Raw genomic sequence first — 7,998 nt, forward strand, 5'->3', positions numbered from 1 at the left:
TTCCATACCCCTACTACTCGTATGTATTGGCGTGGGTTCGTATGTAAACATTCGTATTGGCTTAGCAGAGCACTTCGTATCCCGCCACAACCGATCCTTTGCTTCCTTCTCACTCAGCTTTTTGACTCAACAGTCGTTCCCCCTGTTACACAAAGCTACGTATACAGGGGTAGTTGTTCATCCCTTTTGCTCGTGACATATCCCCTCGCTCTGTCTTCTATTCCTTCTGTGCGTTACGTTACTAAGGCCATCGGTCTTATGGAAAGAGAAGGCATATAATCGATTCTTTGACCGGCTTTGCTTCTTTCGTGATTCACGTAGATTGGAATTCACTTTCTTTAGGGCATGGCTAGTTTCGGGTTTTCTAAAACCATCGCCCAACTCTTTCTTATTCAGACACGCCAACTGATATGTTGGATTAACAAGCTAGGGAATAATTGGGGCTTATGTGGACCCCTTCCCTTTAATTTAAGAAAGAGGTCTTCCTAGCTGACTTGAAACTAGATCTTCTTCCGAGTTTCGTTCTCTATGGCTTGTGAATTGCTGTACTGCCTGTTTCACTCTCTTCTAAGGGATCTCCTCCTATGGAGGTATGTAAAGTGGGTTCTATCGCATTTTCCATCTTAGGGCGAGCAATATAAGCAATTCTGGTATCAACAGATACATTGTTTGGGAAAGAAAGTGAAAACAATAGATCCAATTCTGGGTTTTGGGGATGGATTTCTCACAACCCTAAGGTGCTTGCTAATCTCTCGGACGAGTCGATGTCAATAGCAATTCTGATGAAACATCTTAAACATCTTTAGTGCCTTTTGCCTTTGAGCTCAATCGATCAGAAGAAAGGGAATATAACCTGCCCCTCATTGTCCTTCAATCATGGTGCAATGAATATCGTAGATAGAGTGATTTCGATCTCATATAGCTAGCTTTCCTTTCAAAGTGAAACGATTTTCCTTTTACGTTGAGATATTTGAATTGGATTTTCTTTCACCACTACTATCGTAACGCACAGAAAACACTGACGTTTCCGCTCGCTTTCAACCACTGCCACTTTACCTGAGCACTGTGACGCAGTCGGTCAAGTATTGAGTTTCTGCTAGTATATCAAGAACTTATGAGAACTGAAAAGAAAAAATGAAAAAAGGAATTCTCATAGTTCATTGAATTAAGGGAGGGCCATTCGTGGGGGGTTCGTGGAAGAGTTGGGTTCGATTCCCTTTATACGCGATGTGGCGAAAAAGACTGATTCAACGAAATATGCCATGCCAGCATTAAGATTTAAAACGTGTCGTCTACTTCCAGGAAATGTTCGGAACAGAGAACTTTCTCTAATCCAACGCCGTATTCTCCGAAGATTGAGGAACAAGAGGAGATCCATTAAAAGAAATCTTTGTCGGAGAGAAAATCTAAACAGTAACATCAAATCACAAACTACACGAAAGTTGTCTCTTTATTATGGGGATTTACCCATAAGGGAGATGCACAGAGGAAGAGAACGAACTTCATATATCCCTTTTTTACTCAATCAAGAAACAAGATCGGACGTGATTCCGGTTCGTCTCCATTTTAGTGACACTCTTCCTCAAGCAAGGCAGCCGATAAGTCATCGAAGGGTTTGTTTGAATAATGGACTGGTAACCATTACTCATTTGAAAGTTTCCCACGGTGATCTAATATCTTTTAAAGAAAATGACGCGAGAACCCGCGGTTTTGAAATAAGGAGATCTTTCTATATCGACATATCAGTTGGAAAAATCATAGGCAAATTCCTATCGGCCATATCAGTTGGAAAAAGAAGAGGCAAATTCCTACCGGCCAGAATCTGGAGAAGAACAAAAAAAGAATGGTTCCGCTTACTCACAACTCAGAGGGGATGCCGCTTACTACTCAAATCCAAGGAATTGCAAAAGTTGCGTTCTTATATGCAAGAAGAAGACTTTGAAAGAACAAAGAAGTTTGGATCCGCAAAAGTATGCTTAGGCAGTTCCTTCGCTGAGCACAACAGAATGAAGAGGAATTTGTTTCATTTCAAATACTTCTTCTTATTGAAAAGAGGGAAGGAGAAAAACAGAAATCTTCCTACTCGAACAATAAGTCCTTTTGTAGAAAAGTATTTTTTATATAGTAATTCGACCTATTGCTCCGGATCCCCGTTTACTAGGAAGATAAGAATCAAAAGGATCGAACTACCTACTCATTATTCGGAGGTGAATCATAGAACACTAAAAGCTGTGGTATCTTATGGACCTAACATAGGTCACATCCCTCACGACATAAGATTGAAAGATCCAAACCTTCCTCTTCGGAGCGAAAACGGACGTGGCCAAAACATATAAAAAGATCGGCCTAGTCACTCATAGGGACATATCTATCCGGATAGAGGATAGTCTAGATCAATTTTGAGAAAAATCTCTCTCTATATAGATAGGTATCTCTGTGGATAGAGATAAAGATAGGGATCCCTATAAATCGAAATATATGGAAAAAGTGCACTTTTTGACTACTACTACTATTTCTTAGACTTTTTCAAGGAAACATCGTTTTTTCGATTTTGACTGAATTGGTCGGAGCGTAGACGAGCAAGCAGAGCCCAGGAAAGAGGTCAGATCGTCATAGAGCAGTCGACTATAAGTATAAGACTGCTGGCCTGAGAGAAGGCAGTCTCTCTCGGGAAACATGGCCCAATTTCTCTTCTTTCTTTTCACACGGGCAACAATTGGGAATAAAACAGACCATGAACATGAGTTTAAAATGTAAAAAAAGGGAAGAGTGCATTCTCCACTTTCTTATCTCGAAAATGCGTAATATAGTGATGTCATGTGTCTGTTTCTCTGAAAAGGTGGGTCGGCCCTTAGGGCAAACAGTAGTGCCAGGTTCCATTGTGGAACGGTCGTTTGCCGGTGACCTTTGTCCGCTGTAGTACGAGTGACTGGCGCATCGCATCCAATCTCTCATGTCAATGAGTCAGTTAGAAAACAGCTCCAAATGAATCAGTGATTTCCCCTTTATTTCCCTCGGAGCGCAAGGGGAAACAAGATTGAGAATGAATTAAAACACACCAAATGTTTCATTTTGCCTATTATCAGTGGTCAGCTCTGATACAAACCAGGGGAAAAAGAACCTGGAACGCCTTCTTTAAGGCGCTACTATTTCTAGCGGCATAGGTGCTTTATCACAATACGAAAGATGTACATACGAGGACTACGATTCCTATTTAGAGATATTCCTACGAGCGATAGACGTAGTAAGGAAATTACGTACGCCAATAACAAATACGAATACGAATTACGCCTACGAGCCTACGCAATGGCATGTTTCGGCGTATAAAGCTAAGAACGAGAATAGCCTACTGCCTCCACTCGGAAAAGGCAAAGGTATCCAGTATAGGATATCGATGAACGGAGGACAAGGAAAGCAGGCAAGGTGAACCTCCTTTGCCAAAGCCCTTTTGAAATACCTTCTTTTTGAACCTTTAGAAAATACCTGCTAGCTATCCCTAGTTTTGTTTAACCAGCTTTCCCCCAAAAAGGGGAGATCCGCTGCTTACTGCTCACGGAAACATCCGACCTTATGGTCAAGTCGTCCGCCTATCTTTCTGATCTCATTCGTTTTCCGATCGCATAAAAAGTCATGAGATCAAAAAAGAAATGTGAGAATGTAGTTACAGATGTAAAAAAAGTAAATATCTCGTTCTCTTGTTCTTAAATCATGAATTGGATGATGTGCGTTTCATCAAGTATGAACATATTGCATTTTTTGCTATGCAATTTAAGTACCGGATCGACGTCCATTTATTTCTGTGTCCTCATCCGCGTGTATGTCTGTGTTAGATAGGCTCTGGAAGGCCTTACTTTACTAACAGGTAGGGCGCGTTACTTTTATTCTTTTTTTGCTGCTTACCCGCATGTTTAGATTATTTACTTGCCCTTTCACTTTTTCTTCGGCTGTCACCAACTTTGTTCAATGCTAGTCCCTAACCCATGAATAAGGGCTCCGCTGGCTACCGGGTTCAGAGAAGTTTGTAAGCTCTTTCTCTTTTTTCGTTTTTCGCCACCTCCTGTGTCTTTCCGTTTAAGGTCTTTAATTCGGCATTAGCTTCGTTAGAGAAAGCCATGCGTGAACTACAAAGCATGGGATCCTGAACACCACGAAAGAAAGCGTACTACTTTTCAATAAGGTCCGACTTCAGAGAGGAGAGACATGAACTTGTTTTAGGCGTAGAAAAGGCATACGGTATGAAAGATTGATTGAAAAGAGGTAGGGACTGGTCTCGCTGCTAAGGGAGAAGGAGACCTCTGTCGGAGCAAGCTAAAGAGCCCACTTTATATCGTCGATTTCAGGTAAGGCACTCGATCAAGCCTATACATCCGGGAATTTCGCTCCAAACCAAAGACGACTTGCTTTGCTGCATTTCTTGGGCCGGGGCTTTACTTGATTTTGGCGAAAGAAAGGCCATATGATCTACTTTCTGGTGCCGGTCCCTTCACAAAGATAGCCCCTTCTTGCTCTTATTCTTATTCTTATTCTTATTCGGTGGAATACAAGAGTTCTGAAGCTCCTTTCTTTCAAGTGAAAGTTGCCTATCTTTCTTGGTTCGGAATCCAATCCAGTTGAAAACAAACAATTGCCCGATGGCAAAGTCAGATGAAAGGCTAGGAGTGTAAACCACGTACGAGCGTGGCGCAGAAAGCGAAATGTTTTGCAGCGAGTCAAGCGTAATACGATCAAAAGGAAATGGGGTCGATGCTAAAACTCAAACAGTTCCCCAGAGGGGGCCCCGGGTTGAAAGAGCGAGCTACATTCTTTCATAGAAGACAGAAAATAAGAGGACTGATGCTTTCTTACTTCATCTTAATATAGGGATTATAGCATTGGAATTATGGAATTTGAATGGATTGAGTACATCAAGATGAAGAAATTAACGTAATAAGCGATATTCTCAAAAGATTCGGTCATGCCAGAAACCTCAGTGTGCATGGCACTAAAAAAGGGTACAAAGAACCTGAGATGCAAGTAATGGCTGAATAGCCGGGGAAACACTAAATAAAGACAAGTGTCATCCGGACTTACTTGATTGATTGAATCGAGAGATGGAAATGCCATTGAGAGATTAGAAGGGATAGAGAAAACGTCAGATAGAGGTCGTGCTTCTGCTCAGTCCAAAAGAACAATCTGAGTGAGGATAAGGTGGTTTATGTTAGGGTCCGAGAAAGCAACTTGACATGCCAATCCTAACAAGAATTCCACTCTTTCTGGTCATGTCAGAAACCACCTCTTGGAAAGCAGATCGAAAGCCAATCGTTTCAGAAGATGATGACCCTCTTGTGCTCCTACGTTCCTGCTAGTTGGTGGATGAAGAATAGGAGAGAGCTTGCTTGAGTAGAAGATAACCCGCGAGAAGGATGTTTTGTAGCGCTTTCTCATACAAAAGGAAAAGGCGTCACGACCGAAGATAAGGAAAGATCCCAGCTTTTCATTGCTCTGTCGCGCCACCCCTCCTCCCAGAGCCGGTTCTTATCCATAGATTTTTCAGCTAAAAGATACGGTATATATATCAATGAAAGCTGGCGCCTTTGGTTCTTGGTACGACTGGTACTTTTTCTCATTTATCGGTCTAGTTGGAAAAATTTCCCCTCAAAGAGCAAGTTTGTCTTATATATTATGCTGCGCCCTTGCCCTTACCTTCCTTTCTCTTCTATAAAAAGGCTGGACGTCAAATGTAACTGATGCTTATATTCTAAATATGACAAGCAAGAAACCTACTATTGCCGTAAACAAAAACCCAAACATTAGTAACTAACAGAGCTTTCCTATTCTAACTATTTCCCTATAAACCATGATTGATATACCAATCAAAAAAGACTTCTGAAACTAAACTATTCTATTGATTTATGCCCGTGCTTCTTCTTCTGTTTTTGTACGCAGAAGGATGTCTAGGAGGAACAGATCACTGAGGTTAAGGATGAGAAGGTGAAAAGTGAAGATAGAGAATAGATGCCATGAACAAGTGTATCAATTCAAGAGTTAAGGAATACTATTGGGAAGATTGGGCATTGGGTTCATCTTGTTATTGACCATCCCTTTTCAACACATATCTTTTAGTATACGTCTTTTTTAGTTGCTTAAAGATTTCAGATATTGCTTTTTCTGTTATAGGAAGTGTTGCGTTCCCCTTTAGGGTGTTTGTCAGTGGCGTCACCCGATAGGGTGTGTGCCCGGAAGAGAGAAGAAAAACATGTTGCTTGCTATTTCTGGTTGAAGAGCTATTTTTTCCTATCGAACAGGAATTCCGAGGGATGTTTTTTGTTGTCGATTTGTAGCAATAGAAAGATAATGGAAGTGATTGAATAAGTTGGGTCATGAGAATGGAAGTTGGGTCATGTTGATACTAGATCCATGTCTTGATTATTCGACTTTTCCATTCCAATGCACAATACTATGCATTCCATTCCAAAGAGCGGTTTCGGTGGGTTGATACGATTTCCACTTTGACGGTCCTAAGTTGGCATTCTTTGCAGATAACTTCCATCTCGCCATAGACGAAAAGTACCCAATTTCATGCCAAGAGACCATGTAAGGGTTGTACGACCCATCCATATGATAAAAAGACTCACAAGCCTAAGAGCAATTCCTTCCTTCCCTATCATTAATTAAGGACTGGCTTGCTTCGAGAGAAAGGAAATCTGAATTCCATAGTCGTCTTCCTCACGAGCTGGAACAACTAAAGGTGTAGGTTGGAAACATACTTTTTTCCGTTGGATTGTGCTCCAGAGAATGGAATAGTAACACGCGCTCCCGAGAGGCGGCATTAGTTTATGGTTCGAAAGCACGAGTCACTCCATCCAGCTATACTTGCATTGATATAGACGATTTGAGCCTTTGAATTTACTTACTACAAAACAAGCTATGTTCTCCTATATATTTCCTTGGGCTCGCTTTACAAAAGAAAAACAAACTACTCCTCTTGATGTGGTCAGAGCGAAGTACTAATAGGCACAGAAACAGCAGGAATATCTTTCATTCATTTCATCTGTATGGTATGACACGACCTCTTTTTGCTCCCCATTTCGTTGGAACTGAGGCCTCTGTCTACCGGCCCGAAAGGAGGGTCTCATGCTTGTAAACTAGCATATATCTTGCACAGAATGAACCTTCCTTCAGTCACAACGAGAAGCACTATCGGGGTCTGAACGAATAGAAAACACAATCAACACTTCATATCAAAGTCAACCAACGTTTATCATATAGAGCAGAATCTTCATTCTAATTTGATTAGCCAACCCTCCCTCGAGTCGTATGCTTTCTGATCACTCTCCTATGCTGGTTACTTTTCTTTCAAACGTTACGTCATTGCAGGTCCTCGCCCTTCAGGTTGAAGGAGATGTGTACTCGACTTCCTTTAAGTAAGTGGTGGCCCATAATAGTAGAGATGTATAACAACAGTAGCTTAACCAAAGGGATAGACTTGAACTCTTCCACACCCCCTTGCCAGAGGTTTTAAGAGAACAACCTTTTGGGGATACCAATTCCACCCATTCGCAGCAAAGGAACTAGCACTTTCTTAAGCTTTCCACCGTTCTTGCTTATTCCCCTTACTTACCCAATGAAAGATATAGATTGGAAATTGGAAGATGGTCGTCCATAGTTATCTTGTTGAAAATACCCTCCCTTACTCATCAAAACGTTGGAAGCGACTTGAGATATCTTTTGGGAAGAGAGAATAACTATAGATGCTCGATATGCATATTGATCAATCGATCTCCGCGTCCTGCCAGTTCGCTAAGTAGACTCACTCTACCGAGGGGCAGAAGAAGATCAAGCCGATAAGGGGAAGCGCTGAGAAAAATCTCTCTCTTATCTAAATATAAGAGCACGCTTTATCTCTATGCACACAGAAAAAGGGGATCTTGTGATGATGGAAATGGTACGTATGTGGACCACTTTGGCTCCGCCCAAAAGCCCCTGAGCCGACTATCTCCTGGCACAGCCAAAGCATTT

At 41.6% G+C, this 7,998-nt stretch overlaps 1 pseudogene; it reads left to right on the top strand.

Annotated features, from left to right (window-relative positions):
* Positions 1-1,227: 1,227 nt before the first annotated feature.
* LOC123134773 (ribosomal protein S4, mitochondrial-like) lies at positions 1,228-2,706 on the top strand (annotated as a pseudogene).
* The last annotated feature ends 5,292 nt before the right edge of the window (positions 2,707-7,998 follow it).

This window comes from Triticum aestivum, chromosome 1B (genome assembly GCF_018294505.1).
Source record: "Triticum aestivum cultivar Chinese Spring chromosome 1B, IWGSC CS RefSeq v2.1, whole genome shotgun sequence".
Taxonomy (NCBI): domain Eukaryota; kingdom Viridiplantae; phylum Streptophyta; class Magnoliopsida; order Poales; family Poaceae; genus Triticum; species Triticum aestivum.